The sequence below is a fragment of the Pelobates fuscus genome, chromosome 13 (assembly GCF_036172605.1).
Source record: "Pelobates fuscus isolate aPelFus1 chromosome 13, aPelFus1.pri, whole genome shotgun sequence".
Classification (NCBI taxonomy): Eukaryota; Metazoa; Chordata; class Amphibia; order Anura; family Pelobatidae; genus Pelobates; species Pelobates fuscus.
The window spans coordinates 67,037,248-67,050,690 of record NC_086329.1 but is presented as its reverse complement, the minus strand read 5'-3'; the positions used below and the strand labels follow the sequence as shown (position 1 = coordinate 67,050,690).

General features: G+C 41.8%; 1 protein-coding gene across 1 annotated transcript in view; it reads left to right on the top strand.

Annotated features, from left to right (window-relative positions):
- Positions 1-5,855: 5,855 nt before the first annotated feature.
- DDX24 (DEAD-box helicase 24) overlaps positions 5,856-13,443 on the top strand; it is a 90,405-nt gene continuing 82,817 nt past the window's right edge. Inside the window, 1 exon segment of the mRNA XM_063440256.1 lies at positions 5,856-6,025. The gene's annotated coding sequence lies outside the window, so the exon portion shown is untranslated.

Below are 13,443 nucleotides of genomic sequence, written 5' to 3'. Positions count from 1 at the left end.
CTGATGGAATACACCCAAAGCTATTAAAAGAGCTTACTGGTGTACTAGCAAAACCATTAACAGATTTATTTAACCAATCATTGATAACAGGAGTAGTCCCAGAAGATTGGAAGTTAGCGAATGTTGTGCCCATTCACAAGAAAGGTAATAGGGAGGAGTCGGGCAACTATAGGCCAGTAAGCCTAACTTCAGTAGTGGGGAAAGTGATGGAAACCATGTTAAAGGATAGGATTGTTGAACATCTAAAAACACATGGATTTCAAGATCAGAGACAACATGGGTTTACTTCAGGGAGATCATGCCAAACTAATCTTATTGATTTTTTTGATTGGGTAACTAAAATTATAGATCAGGGTGGTGCAGTAGACATTGCTTACCTCGATTTCAGTAAGGCTTTTGACACTGTTGCACATAGAAGGCTTATCAACAAACTATCAATCTTTGAGTTTGGATTCCAATATTGTTGAATGGGTAAGGCAGTGGCTGAGTGACAGGCAACAGAGGGTTGTAGTCAATGGAGTATATTCGAAGCTTGGGCTTGTCACCAGTGGGGTACCTCAGGGATCTGTACTTGGACCCATTCTCTTTAATATTTTTATTAGTGATATTGCAGAAGGTCTTGATGGTAAGGTGTGTCTTTTTGCGGATGATACTAAGATATGTAACAGGGTTGATGTTCCAGGAGGGATAAGCCAAATGGAAAATGATTTAGGTAAACTAGAAAAATGGTCAGAGTTGTGGCAACTGACATTTAATGTGGATAAGTGCAAGATAATGCATCTTGGACGTAAAAACCCAAGGGCAGAGTACAGAATATTTGATAGAGTCCTAACCTCAACATCTGAGGAAAGGGATTTAGGGGTGATTATTTCTGATTACTTAAAGGTAGGCAGACAATGTAATAGAGCAGCAGGAAATGCTAGCAGAATGCTTGGTTGTATAGGGAGAGGTATTAGCAGTAGAAAGAGGGAAGTTCTCATGCCATTGTACAGAACACTGGTGAGACCTCACTTGGAGTACTGTACACAGTACTGGAGACCATATCTTCAGAAGGATATTGATACCTTAGAGAGAGTTCAAAGAAGGGCTACTAAACTGGTTCATGGATTGCAGGATAAAACTTACCGGGAAAGGTTAAAGGATCTTAACATGTATAGCATGGAGGAAAGACGAGACAGGGGGGATATGATAGAAACATTTAAATACATAAAGGGAATCAACACAGTAAAGGAGGAGACTATATTTAAAAGAAGAAAAACTACCACAACAAGAGGACATAGTCTTAAATTAGAGGGACAAAGGTTTAAAAATAATATCAGGAAGTATTACTTTACTGAGAGGGTAGTGGATGCATGGAATAGCCTTCCAGCTGAAGTGGTAGAGGTTAACACAGTAAAGGAGTTTAAGCATGCGTGGGATAGGCATAAGGCTATCCTAACTATAAGATAAGGCCAGGGACTAATGAAAGTATTTAGAAAACTGGGCAGACTAGATGGGCCGAATGGTTCTTATCTGCCGTCACATTCTATGTTTCTATGTTTCTATACAAATAAATAAGATATTACAATATTTGCATTTATTATTGTCTGCTGTTAATGTGCTAAATTAATAAATATTTTTTGGAACAAGTAATATTGTGTGCCTATATGTTTTTGTTTACATTTAAAGGACCACTATAGGCACCCAGACCACTTCAGCTTAATGAAGTGGTCTGGGTGCCAGGTCCATCCAGGATTAACCCTTTCTGTGTAATGCTTTCCTGTGGACTGGCTGAATGCGCCCGTGGCTCATGCCGCGCATGCGCATTCAGCTGATGATGAGGAAAGGAGGAGGAGAGTCTCCAGCACTGAGGTAGCCCAGCGCTGGAGAAAGAGATACGTTTTAACCCCTTCCTCCCCTTACAGCCCGGCAGGAGGGGGACCCTGAGGGTGGGGGGGGGGGGGGGGGGGGGACCTAGAGACCCTATAGTGCCAGGAGAACGAGTATGTTTTCTAGGACACTATAGTGGTCCTTTAAGAGAGTCTAATGACTAAAAAAGAATAATGGGGAATTTGCAATAACATTTCTATTCAGCTCTTCATCCAGAAAAGAAACATTGGCATAGTTTTTATAATTCCCCTGCAAATTCAACTACATTTTTTATTGGTGATGTGGTGGAATCTCGGTAAAATTAAATTTAGTAGGCCGAGATTGCCACGTGGTATGTGCACGTGCATATGCTGATGTGTCGGTCGGTTGGTTGCACGTGGCAACGATACAATCAGTAGTGTACGGAGCATGTGCAGTAATACAGGATATACGAGTATTCCCCTCCTCCATTGTGCTGGGCAAGCCATGTGGTCAAACAGGAAGTTAGTCTTTATTCTGTTGATTGGGTAAGAGTACGTGTGGGTGGAACTGATTATGGGAGGAGCTATATGTCTATATAAGGGGCCTACACTGTACGATCGGGGCTCAGATTTTAGCTGTTTTTGGTGACATGAGTCCCGGTCGGTGAATCGAATAAAGATCTCTTCCTTCCTGAAGAAACCTGTGTCCATCTCTCTGTGCTTGGCTTCCGTCAGTTTTTCCGGTATCAGTGACTGGCTATATAAAGAATAATTTTGTGATATTAGTTACCTGTGCCTCACACAGTTGATGGACCTGCACTCCTCTTCAACAGAGTTTACAGCGTCCCTTATCCTAGCCCAGGCAGCCTTCTTCCCCGATGATCTGGCAGAAAAGAGTATGTCTTTTTCCTGGATGACGGCAGCCACCAGCGCACAGTTTTCATTATAGCTGAAAGGGGGGCCCCGTGATATTCCTCCAAGAGGTGCCTCCTCAGTTGAGGAGTCTGTACTGCTACAGATGAGGGAGCTCCCGGGCGAATCCTCCCCAACAACCTTCCTTCTACCCTTCTCCCTGGGAGCCCCTTCCCCGCCTCTAGAACGTCTACCTTCCCTCCCACCACAATGCCTGGGCAAACCCTCCCCAACTCCACCTCCCTCCCTGCCCCTAGTACGTCTACCTTCCATCGCACCACCCTCCCTGCCCCTAGAACACCTACCTTCCCTCGCACCACCCTCCCTGCCCCTAGAACGCCTACCTTCCCTCGCACCACCCTCCCTGCCCCTAGAACACTTAGCTTCTCTCGCACCACCCTCCCTGGCCCTAGAACGCCTACCTTCCCTCGCACCACCATCCCTGCCCCTAGAACGCCTAGCTTCTCTCGCACCACCCTTCCTGGCATTAGAACGCCTAGCTTTCCTGGCACCACCCTCCCTGCCACTAGAACGTCTACGTTTCCTCCCACCACCCTCCCTGGGCAAATCCCCTACAACTACCCCACTACCATCACTCTCCCTGAGGGACTCCCTGCCAGTGCCAGCCACAACCACCCCACTACCACCACTCTCCCTGGGGGACTCCCTGCCAGCCACAACCACCCCACTACCACCACTCTCCCTAGGGGACCCTACACTGCTCTCCCTACCAGACATGATTTTCTCTCTTACACACTCTCACTTGCTTGTTCACACACAAATAGCTTTCTCTCTGCTCACACTCTCTACTCACTCTCTGCTCACACTCTCTACTCACACTCTCTTTGCTCACACTCTGCTCCTAAACTCTCTGCCCCTAAACTCTCTGCCCCTAAACTCTCCACAAAGATGGTGTCACAGGGGTGGGTTTATATAGTGTGCAGAATGTTGCATGCTGGTAGTGCTCCCTGATTGGCTGCACTATCTGTGCAGTGAAAATCAAAATATCATCCATTTTGTAAACTGTATAATATATATTACACTAACACTACACTACTAAGTATGAGCAATTATTAACTAAACCCAAACCTTTTCTTTAACCCCTTAAGGACCAAACTTCCGGAATTAAAGGGAATCATGACATGTCACACATGTCATGTGTCCTTAAGGGGTCATGATTCCCTTTTATTCCAGAGGTTTGGTCCTTAAGGGGTTAAGATTAAGTGGTCAGGGTGCTGCTGTGGTCCACTAGCAGTGTAAAAAAAACAAAAATAAACACACACACACATAAATGCCTATTTTTCCGAAGTCTCCGAAGTCTCCGAAGTCTCCGAAGATTCAAAGTGCCGAAGTTCCGAAGGTCCGAAGTTGCCGAAGTTCCGAAGGTCCGAAGTTGCCGAAGTTCCGAGGTGTCGAAGTACCGGAGTCCCGAATTTCAGAATGCTGAACCGAATTTTTTCGCCATGCACATGCCTACTATATACATACTAATAATAATTTGAAGGTTTAAAAAAAGCCATTACAGCAATATGGACTTCTTATTGACCACCGTAAGCTTTTATTTATTTTTTAATTAGGTGGACAGCCATCACATAAATTAACCCTCACGCCGCCAAGTTAAAAAAAAAAAACTTTTTGTGCACTAACTGCTTGCATTGCGAGTGGGCAAATAGTTCTTAAAATTGTCAATTAATTTGCACAAGGCAAGTAAATTCTATTTTGCAAATGCATATGTTGGCGTATGTATTCGGTTTATATATGATTGCCATGCAGTCCTTGATAAATCTCCGATTCCTATGCTTTATAATGATTCGCAAGAGGGTATTACTGACTTTCCGAACACTTCCGAAAGAATGATACAGAATTGGTCAGATCGACTTAATGCTGACCATTTGACTTTGTTAAATCTGCTATTTTTTTTAGTTTTTTTAGTGAGCTCACACTTTATTGAAAAATTCTGTAGGTTAGATAATACTCTGTATACTAAGAGCCTTCTCTCTTTTTTTCTTTTCATTTTTCCATAGGTTTTTTTTAGAAAGGTGGATGCTTGTTTTTTTTTTGCTTCGGTAGCAATATGGTCTAAATACACATTTTATTGTACAGTTGTTTTTGTAACTAGTGTCGTGATTTTGCTTATTTTTATTTTATAGATATAATTTCAAAGATCAGTAAATTAAAATGGTAAGGGCCATGCTTGAATAGGTATTGTATATTTCTATTTACAGGTAATCTAAAGAATGGTTGAGTAGCATGGGAGTTGCAGTTCTACTACAGGAAATCATACGGAAAACACCTCCCACGAATGTACAGGCGCATGAAATGATGCAGGTCATTTCATTAGGTACTGGGCTTATCTTAACTCCATGGTGAGTAGGGCAGCTATACTGGGGCTTGGGCATAGTAGATGTTAATGTTAAATTAACCCCACACATGCTGGCCCATGGGTAGGGGTTATGGGGACATGGTCTCCCTTACTGCTGGCGACACTACCATCCTGTTAGTTGTGCTATTAGGATAAAAGAGACATGAGAAATTAAGGGAAATCAGGGACTGGTTCCCACTGCATGGTATGAATGGTAAAATAAAATAAATCTACTGCTCAAGCAATGGGATATTAGTTATTGAGCACCCAATGGCTGAATATACGCACACCCAGGGCATGTTGGGTTGGAATTAGAGGTGGACTTTCTCATTTCGATAATTATAAAGGACTAGTATTATTCTCACTATAGATTTTTTTTTATTTACAAAATTGGTGACGATGTGGAGTTCGCTAGCATGCAAGCTGACATGTTTTAAATCTATGCACCGATAAAGCAGCCTGCAAACTGTGTGGACACAGTTCGTATTTTTGGATTGCCAAATTAATAGATCGCTGTCCAAATAGTGGGTTGCTGGAATAAAGACATTAGGGAGAATTTTCTTTGGGGTGTTTTGTGGGGTTTTTTTTAACTGACGGGGGCGGGGACGAATATCAGGCAGTTTTGTTCGTTTTTAATAAAGTTTGCCAAGTCCCGTTTTGATTACGTTTACAATGTAGAGCGCATCATGTTATATGAGTATACTGTTCTTTGTTAATAAAGTTTTTTGAGTCCCCTTTTGATTACGTCTACGTTTTCGTGCACGTGTGCATGCGGTTGAATACTTCGTATGCTGAGCGGTGTGCTGAGTTATCAGTAAATCTATTACAGCTAACATCGGAGCGTGGTAACGTTTGTCCTGGACTATTTGTATGCAAGCTTAGAACACGCACATTTCCGAGTGATACTTTGTCATCTCGTAAGGTTAGTGTTATAAGTGGCTAGATGCGTAGTAAGTGTAATGCATAGGGAGATACGTCAAGATCTGCAAATCCGACTACTTAAATAACTGCTTTTGATAAATCCTCAAGATAATTCTAGGTTTTCAGTACACTTTATTTTAATGTTTAACCCCCTTAGTGACCAGACCGCTTTTCAATTTTCTTACCGTTTGGGACCAGGGCTGTTTTTAAATTTCTGTGGTGTTTGTGTTTAGCTGTAATTTTCCTCTTACTCAATTACTGAACCCACACATATTATATACCGTTTTTATCGCCATTAAAGCGGCACTGTCATGCCGAATCCCGTTTTTTTTTTTTAACCCCCCTCCCGCCTCCACTACATTCAATCGACCCTCTAGTCACCCCCTAAGCCCCCACATTACCTATTTTGTATTCTTTATCTTCTGCCCTGATCTTTATTCAGGGCGCCGCCATCTTTATGTGGGTAGGTGAAGTCCCTGAGGGACACGTCATCTGCCCACACTAGACAGACTGTGAGATTCCCGCACATGCCCAGTGAAACACCTGGACATGCGAACGGGAATTTCATCTATTCATTCATTCATTCATCAGACAGACGAATGAATGAATAGAAAAAATCAAACGAACAAACACCGAATATCAGTGTTCGTTTGTTCAGTTTATTACAAGGAGGGAGCTACCGGCGTGCAGCTCCCTCCTTGTAATATGTAAAGACAGAAGCGGCAGGGAGCTGTGCTCCCCACCACTTCATAAGCCCCCCAGGTCCCCCCCTCACTCTATGGGGGTCAATATGACCCCCATAATAGCATAAGGGAGATTAAAATCTCCCCAATGCCCCTACTAGCTATACCGCGAGTAGGGGCTTGTCTACTAAACAGTGAGCCGTTTAAAACAGTCATGTTACAAGCGTGGGAAAATTCCAAAGAACTTTCCCACGCTTGTAAAATGACACAGAGCACTGTGATTGGATGGCTTGAAATCCATCCAATCACAGTGCTCTGTGTCATTTTACAAGCGTGGGAAAGTTCTTTGCAATACGGCTTTTGGGAAGCCAATAATCCATGCGGGAAATTGGGCACTGATATCTGTCAGGAATCCCTGAATAACCCTTCACATGTATATATTTTTTTAAAGAAGACAACCTAAGGTATTAAACCTGGGGTATTTTGACTTTTTTCATGCAACCATTTTACCATCAATCTATGAAAAAAAAAAAAAAGTTTTTTTTTTTGACACACACAGCAATTTAAGAATACATGCATTGAGAACTGTAAGGGTTACTGCCAAAGAACACCCAATATGTGTTCAGCAACATCTTCCGAGTACAGTGATACCCATGTATAGGTGTGTCGGGTTCTCGGGTTATTTGGAGGATGCGCATTCTAGATTTCCAACTTGGAATTTTCACAGCTCGTCATCATGCACCCATGTCCTATTTGGGACACTTTTGAAGCCGGCCAATGTAATTAACCCCAATCAAACCATATATTTTTGAAAAGTAGACAACCCAAGGTATTCAGTATGGGGTATGTCCAGTCTTTTTTAGTGGACACTTAGTCACAAACACTTGCCAAAGTTAGCATTTATATTTGTTTGTGTGTTAAAAATGCAAGAAACAATTATTAAGTATTTGCAATACCTTGGGTTGTCTTCTTCTGCAAATGGTATGCCATTATGGGGGTAATTCTCATTCCTCGGCTACCATACGCTCTCAAAGGCAACATAACCAATCTGGCAAATTTCAATGTGAAGAAACGGCCTTAAATTTGACCCTGTAACTTTCAAAAACACTAAAAAAAACTATACATGGGGGGGGTACTGTTATACTCAGGAGACTTGGCTGAACACAAATATTAGTGTTACAAAACAGTAAAACGTATTACAACAATATCAGTGAAAGTGCCGTTTGTGTGCGAAAAATGCAAAAAGTCACTTTCACTGAAAATATCATCTCCGTTTTACTGTTTTGAAACTCTAATATTTGTGTTCAGCGAAGTCTCCCGAGTAAAACAGTACCCCCCATGTACAGGTTTTCTGGTGTCTTGGAAAGTTATAGGGTTAAATATAGTGCTAGCAAATTAAATTCCCTATACTTTCGGCATGGGTTGTCAGGCAGGTCCCGCTAATTGTAATTAATTAGGATACCTAATTATGTAAAAATATTACATAAATACATGTGTAGAATTAATACGTGTGTGTGTGTGTGTGTGTGTATGTATATGTGTATATATATATATATATATATATATATAATATGTATGTGTGTGTGTGTGTATATATACATACATACATATGTGTGTATATATACACGTGTGTGTGTATGTGTGTGTATGTATATATATATATATATAATTGTTTTTTAATATTTTTATTTATATATAGGTATATATATATATATATATATACGTATATAGATATATATATTATTTCGTTCTACGTGTATTTTGATATAAATACATATATATTATCACAATACAGTTAGAACGAAATAAAACACATCTATATATTTTTTAATTTATTTTTAATTATTTTTTTAATTTAATTTTTTTACGTATTTACATATTTTTTTATTATATATAACAATAATTATATATATATATATTGTATCAGTCTACGTGTAATTTGATATTAATATATATATATATATATATATATATATATAAATATTAAAATACACCTAGACAGTGTGTGTGTGTGTGTATATGTGTATATATATATATATATATATATATATATATATATATATATATATATATATATATATATATGATCTAAGTATATATATTTTTTTATTTTACACTTATTTAATTTATTTTAATTTGATTTCCGGCCAGCAAGGGGACTAACTGTCATTACAGTTAGTCCCCCTGCTGGCAATGCTGCAGCCAGCTATCCCGGCCATGTGATTGTGAGGTCCTCGCAAGGACCTCACTCTCACATGGCCCGGGGGGCTGAAGAGGATGGAGGTGCCGCGGGGGGCTCCCTGGGAGTCCCCCCAATAGCGATCGCCGGCGACCGGGTAAGTAAAAAAAAACAAAAAAAACGGATGGCGTACAATTACGCCCGGCGGCATTTAGAGCCGCTTAAAAAAGGACGTAATTGTACGCCCTCCGGTTTTAAGGGGTTAACTAAACAATGATTTTTAAATCTGATACACTAACACACAGTGACCTACACAAACCTTGACACACGGATACACACAAACACACATACAATTTTTTTTTATTGTTTTACATTTTACTCCACCCAGCCCCCAATCTTTAGGAGTGCTGGCGAGTGGCCCCTGGGGTCCAGTGGGGCTGCTCAGCTCCCTCACGCGGCTCTTAGTGATGCCAGAGCCGGAGTGACTGCTGTGCGCGCGAGGGCCATGTTATTTTGAAAAATTTTGGTGGAACACCAATTGGGAAACGCTGCTGTAGAGGTTACTATTTAGAAACAAAGAAACTGTTTCAACAAGTGTATCGAGTTAACATCCCCTTCCAACTAGGTAGCAACAGAGTAGCTGTTAGGAGTGAGCTGTAGAGTGAATAGGAATTTTAAGCAGGACCGAAATATTAGTATTAAAAAAAAAAAAAAAAAAATAGGTCTTAAACAAATCATGCATTCAGCAGGTATCAAACTATATACAGGCACCCAAAGTTCACTCGTTTCCCAGATCAACTCAGGGTTCTCATTTCCTACTATATGTTAATCCTTACTGATAGCTAGCTAGCTAGCTAGCTATAGTTACAGGCTAGATACCTATCCTGCATAAGAGCTCGCCAAACTCGCTAAAATCTCTGTGTCTAGAAAGACCCTAACTGGCTGTCAGCCACTCCAACCTAACCGTTGCCTGAACCTTCTTTACATAATTTAAATATAATAAAAGAAGCCAAATTGCTCCATAGAAGTATAACCCAAAGTAAAGCCCAAAATGAAACGCCAAAAAACTAAGTGGAAAAATGCCCGACGCGCATTTCGGCACCACTAAATTGTCTGGGGCTAGTGTGCATCTATTGCTACCTAGTTGGAAGGGGATGTTACCTCAATACCTTTTGTTGAAACAGTTTCTTTGTTTCTAAATAGTAATCTCTATAGAGTTTCTTACAGAGGTACATTCTAATTCATTTTGAAATCTTCTAACAAGGTGGTGTTTATAGCCTTTTTTTTGGGGGGGGGGCATTTAGTTGCTTTATTTTTTCTGTGTGTGTGTATATGTATGTATATATATAATTTTTTTAAAAATTTTCACCAGCTGCTCCGGGGGAGCTATCACCCGGCGGCTTGGCAGTGAGGGCTGGTATTGCAGGATGCCTTGACATCGAGGCATCGCTGCAATACTGTTAGAGCGGCTGGAAGCGATCATGACATCCGCGGTCCTTGAGGACCGTTTTTTCTCGGACTTACCTGATAAGTCCAAGGTCGGGATGGGGTTAAATAAACCATAAATTATGTTGTTATGGTGCCAGGAGGTCCCCAGGCACACTCTTACCGTAACGGATTAAACCGTTTTAAGCCAATCAGCGGCATCCCTGCATGGCAGCACTACCCACTTCCCGAAACTGCCTGGTGGAGAAGTCGAGATGTAGTCTGCCGTTAACGGGGTAATCTGTTCAAGAAGGGTTTAACCCCTTGAGGTAACAGTGCTCCCTGGGGCCTCCTAACACCCTAACTTAATTTATTTGAATTCTTTATTTTTGTAGTGCTTTGCAGGATATAAACATTAACAGAGACATTGCGCTGGGCATCACAAAAGATTATCTAATAGCGTACATAATATGTCAGCTTCACAGCACTTTTTTTCTTCTTTTTTTTTTTTTTTAAAGATTTGCATTTAACATTAGAGTATTCATGCTGGTAAAACATATGGTCATGTTAGAGAAGATTATTCAGAGGAGTGACATAGTGACAGTGGTGAAACATGACAAATGCAATCATTCTATGATCAAGACTATAATAGTGCCCTAGCAGTGCTTGTGGGGAAAAGATTAAATATAGCACTTGAAACCTAACAGCTAAACCGCATATTGATAAGATTGCACTAAAATAATAATTTTAAAAAAAAATAACATAAGTGTATAGTACTCGCTTGAACATGGGCTAGTCTAAGCATAGGTATACTTAGTGTTTAATCGATGGATTACGGATAATACCCCCCTGTGCGAGCAGTCCAAAAAACAGAGTCCAACATAGAATATAGATGCCAGCCGACATACGTGGAGGTTCAGTTGGGGCATAGGAAACTGAGTGACAATGGGCATTTTGCCTGACTTGGAGTCAAAGTCCCGTTGGGGTCAGCCGATGCCTAGTCAGGGCTGGATGCATGCCCCCAGTGTTGATAGTTGCAGCTTAGAGCCCCTGAGCCATGTGGGGGTGCGTTGGCTGGTGAGTATAGTGCCTTCCAATCTGTGTGACGGGCTGTGTTCACCTGTCTTGGGCTCTGACAGCTCCCTGTGTTTGTTCTCAGCGCGTTCTCCTCTCTGAGTTTTGTGCCCCTCCGTTTCATTCGCTGTGTCGGGCCGGTCTTGCCACATTGAGGCTTGAGTCTCGGTGCAGGTCTTCGATGAGGGTGCCGTGGGGGTCCTCTCTTGGGTATCCCCAGGGCTTCAGGCCCCGTTTTGTTGCTGCCCACCCTGGTGCTCAGTTGTGGTCCCTTGCCGGAGATTGACTGGGTTAGGGGGAGCTTCTGCTTCACTCCGTCGGGTACCTTGTGATGCAGTGCATGCCGTCAGTGGCTTGTGTTTCGGAGTCCGCATGCGAGCCTTCAATTGCTTCCAGAAGGAGGAAAAGTTGAGGTTTAGCCGGAGCTCTGTTTTCAGCCACACATCTGGTGGGTAGGCTGTGTGGACGGCATCCGCCATTTTGGAGGCCTTTGTGATGGTAGGTGCGGGTCTCTGTATCGTGGTCGTTTGTCCACCGCTTTGTAGGGGTATCATGTGGGGGTAGACCGGCATAATCCCCGCCGGTCCAGAAGGGGGGGGGGGGGGGGACGAGGGCCCAAGGCCTGATTCTTGGCCGGTCGTGGCTGCAGGAAAGCGGCCATTCCTCCTGCGCCCGCCATGCTTGTAGGCCTCACCATTGTGTCGGGTGTATGGGGTTTGGTTCGTCGCTTGTTTGGTGTCTACCTGTGCACCCCGATGTCCCCGCACTCTGGGTAGCCTTTCTGTCTCTCTTATTAGCCGTGTTGGCCCTTAAAATTAGCTATAATTGCTGTATTTAGCAGGAGCTGCTATGATTTGTGTCCTTTCTCCTTCAAGGTCAGGCCCGCCCCCCCATAACTTCATTTATATTATGTTTTTATGGTGCCTAAACTGTCCCTTTTAATTAAAGGATCACTATAGTCTTTCTTGCTTTTATATGAACTTAACATTAATAAAAAAATAAATTAAAGCCCTTTTTATCAATAAAACTTACCTCCATTCCAGCGCTGAGCTTCTCTTCAGGCCACGCCCCCTTTTCCGGCAAAATGACGAAATCGCAGGGCCCAATAGGACGCTTCTCTTTTAGAAGCATCATCGCGCTCTGGTGCGCATGCACGGCTTTGCGCTGCACCAATCAGGTTCTTTATGGAGATATATATATATATATATATATATATATATATATATATATATATATATATATATATATATATATATATATATATATATATATATATATATATATAGTGTTTGTATACAAACACACACTGTAAATATTGTTAACCCCTTAAGGACGGCGGTCGTGCTATGTCCCCGCTGTCCTATGTACTTAACCAGTCGTCTGCAATCGCGGTGGGGGGACTCACCTGGCATCCCAGGGAGTCCCCCTGCTCCTGTTCCGGCCCTCCTGGGCCATGTGATCGCGAGGACCTCACGATCACATGGACGGCATAGCTGTCCACAGCATTGCTAATATATATGTAATTTCGTTCTAACTGTATTTTAAAATTAATATATAGATATCAAAATACACGTGTGTGTGTGTGTGTGTGTAATAATTTTACATAATTAGGTCATTTTATTAATTACAATTTGCGGGACCTGCCTGACAACCCAGGCCAACAGTCCAGGGAATTTAATTTGCTAGCACTATATTTAACCCTTTAACTTTCCAAAACACCATAAAACCTGTACATGGGGCGTACTGTTCTATTCAGAAGACTTTGCTGAGCACAAATATCAGTGTTTCAAAACCGTAAAATGTATTACAGCGATGATATCGTCAGTGAAATTACATTTTTTGCATTTTTCACACACAAAGGGCACTTACAAGGACGATATAATTGTTGTGGTGTTTTCAAAAGTTACAGAGTCAAATATAAGGCTTGCGTTTCAGTTTTTTCACTTTGAAATTCGCCAGGTTGGTTATGTTGACTTTGAGACCGTATGGTAGCCCTGGAATGAAAATTTGCAATAGTAGACAACCCAAGGTATTGCAAATGGGGTCTGTTCAGTCTTT